Source organism: Coregonus lavaretus (genome assembly GCF_964263955.1).
Source record: "Coregonus lavaretus genome assembly, contig: HAP1_SCAFFOLD_3572, whole genome shotgun sequence".
In the NCBI taxonomy this organism is placed as follows: domain Eukaryota; kingdom Metazoa; phylum Chordata; class Actinopteri; order Salmoniformes; family Salmonidae; genus Coregonus; species Coregonus lavaretus.
In genome coordinates, this window is record NW_028161503.1 from 2,157 (window position 1) to 4,843 (window position 2,687).

The following is a 2,687-nucleotide window of genomic DNA, read 5'->3' on the forward strand; positions in this document are numbered from 1 at the left end:
ATTTTTGATATTAATATTGTAATATTATATTACAATATTAATATCAAAAATAAAGTGCAACCAACATCTCTTCAGGTTGAATAAAGAGTAGGTTTACCTGCTACTTCTGCTTTTGTTTTTCAACAGTACAATACAAATACAGTATTAATATCAAAAATAAAGTGCAACCAACATCTCTTCAGGTTGAATTAACAGTAGGTTTACCTGCTACTTCTGCTTTTGTTTTTCAACATTACAATACAAATACAGTATTAATATCAAAAATAAAGTGCAATCAACATTTCTTCAGGTTGAATGAGCAGTGGATGAACCTGCTACTACTCTCATTTTAATAAACAAACAATATTCAACAAAAGATCAAGTGTAACCTACTAGGCTACTCTTCAATGACTACAGAATTTTTTTCAAAAATATCAACTGATCAACATGATCTGGCCGCAGAACACTTCTCTGTGCGTTCACTATGTCGCCAGCAGTACTAAAAATTCGTTCTGCTGGCACACTGGTGCCTGGAATGCACAGGTACCGTTTAGCAAGGGTGGAAAGTACAGGTAGCTCTTTCTCCTGAGATCTCCACCACTTCATGGCATTTTCAGTCAAAGGCAACGCATCTTTTGCTCGGTACCTTAACACCTCTGCTCTGGCTGTCTTGCTTGTGGATTTTCTTTCTCTTTGGGTGAAGGAATCGCCAAACAGCGCATCTAAGGCTTTCTTCTTACAAGGAGGTGACTCATTTGGAGCTACAATATAAGAAATATATTTCAAAATATAGTCATGTTTCTCATTAATACAAAACAACAACAATCTTTTATTGGTATCACATGAAACACACCTGTGGTCTCTTCATTGAATCCTGACAGCTTTGTGCTTGAGCTTCCCTCGTCTTCCTCCTGATTTCCCATTGCTTGCATCTATTGATGTAAGAATGTGTGAACTGTTCAAATTTCTGCTCTGTAATACTGCACACATAAATTTAGAGGAAGATAAAGAACAGATGAGATTTGAGAGAGGACAAATGAAAGGGGAGAAGAGAAAAGAGCAGAGGAAATAGGAGAGAAGAGTTACCTGGTGGGACACTTCTGCCTCAAAAACCAGTTTTGTGTAGACCTGTTCTCTGTCCTCTTTTTCCAGGTAGGGCAGTTCTTTAAATCGCGGGTCCAACGCTGATGCTGTTTAAAGAACAAGAATATTGCATTCATTGCATTATTAAATTAAGTTGACCTGAAATTGCAAGTGATGACCACCTCCTCATACACAAAATAATCAGAAGATTAAACTTTAGTATGTTTAAAAGAAATGTGGCACAGTGATGATGTAAAGCCACCATGAACTAAGAATTGTATTGCAGATATCTTGTTTACTTTTCCATATGAAAAAACAACTCAAATTCAAACTTGAAAACGCAAAGGTGTGGCATTTTACAAATTAATACAGTCTAATAACCTAAAATATTAACCAAGTTGATTTTAATTAAGACTCCAAATTAATTACCTATGTTGAGAGCATCTTGGGTGCCTCTGTAGCGTGTGGAGAGGTCACTGGCCATCACCCTCTTAATCTCTGCAACCAGGGTTGAGTCGTCTTCGCATGGCTGTAGGTGTTTCAGCAGTTTTGCTTGAAGAGGAGCAATTACAGAGAGAGTTGGCTGGTCTTCTTCACACATCACAGTGGTTGCCATTTTGACAGGACCCATCAACTGAACAATGTCATCCATGTTGGCAATATCACTCTCACTCAGCGTGCCTACATCTGTGACCCCCTTTCGTAGATCCTTGGACATCAGAGTTGTCATTATAGCTGGCTGTTGTTCCAAAAAACGTTCAAGCATTTCGAATGAACTGTTCCATCTGGTGATTATGTCTTGGATCAGTTTATGTTTTGGTAAATCCATCAGAGTTTGTTTTTCCTGTAGGGCGTGACATGCAATCGGGCTGCGGTGAAAATATCCATCAATTTTTCGCACTTTTCCCAACAACCTGGAAGCACGGTCCACCCCCAAACCCTTCTGTGAGGCAAGGTTGAGTGTATGTGCGAAGCAGGTAATGTGTGGACTGAACTGGGCTTCTGCACCGGCCACAATCATATTCCTGGCGTTATCTGTGACGATGGCAGGATTCTTGTCGTAGATTTTCCACTCCATGCAGGCTTCACGCAGTAACGCGCCAATATTTTTACCAGTATGGGCTTCATTTAAAACTCTGGTTAGCAGAACAAAGGTCTTAATTTTCCACTCCGGATCAATGTGATAAGAGGTAATTGTCACATACCCTTGATTTGAGCATGACGTCCAGCCATCTGTCGTTATCGCTACTCGTTCAGCTTGAGAAAGCGACAGCTTCACATCATTCTTAGTACTTTCGTACAATGCAGGAATAACCTTTTCTGAGAAGTGTGGTCGGCTTGGTATTGTGTACCTTGGCTCCAATGTTTGAATCATTTCACGGAATCCCGGATTTTCAACCACACTGTAGGGTCGCATGTCTTTGCAGATAAACTTGGCAATTGTTGCCGTGATGTTTTTCGCCCGAGCTGAGTTTTGGCCTAGTCTCTGACTAAACATGCAGGCGAGACCTGAGGCTTCTGCAGAGTTGACTTTACCTTTCGCTGCTGTAGCAGCGGGAACGCTGCAAGAGGTGCCTGGACGGTCGGTGTTGTGTGAAATCCCATGGCGCCTTAGTAGGTGGTTG

At 40.8% G+C, this 2,687-nt stretch overlaps 1 long non-coding RNA gene across 1 annotated transcript; it reads right to left on the bottom strand.

Moving 5' to 3' along the window:
- Window positions 1–499: 499 nt before the first annotated feature.
- Window positions 500–1,779, bottom strand: LOC311120623. Its single transcript, XR_014612177.1, has 4 exons — window positions 1,492–1,779; window positions 1,066–1,169; window positions 833–911; window positions 500–740 (listed from the first exon to the last, which is right to left on the bottom strand). It is a non-coding gene; the product is annotated as an uncharacterized lncRNA (long non-coding RNA).
- Between the last annotated feature and the right edge of the window lie 908 nt (window positions 1,780–2,687).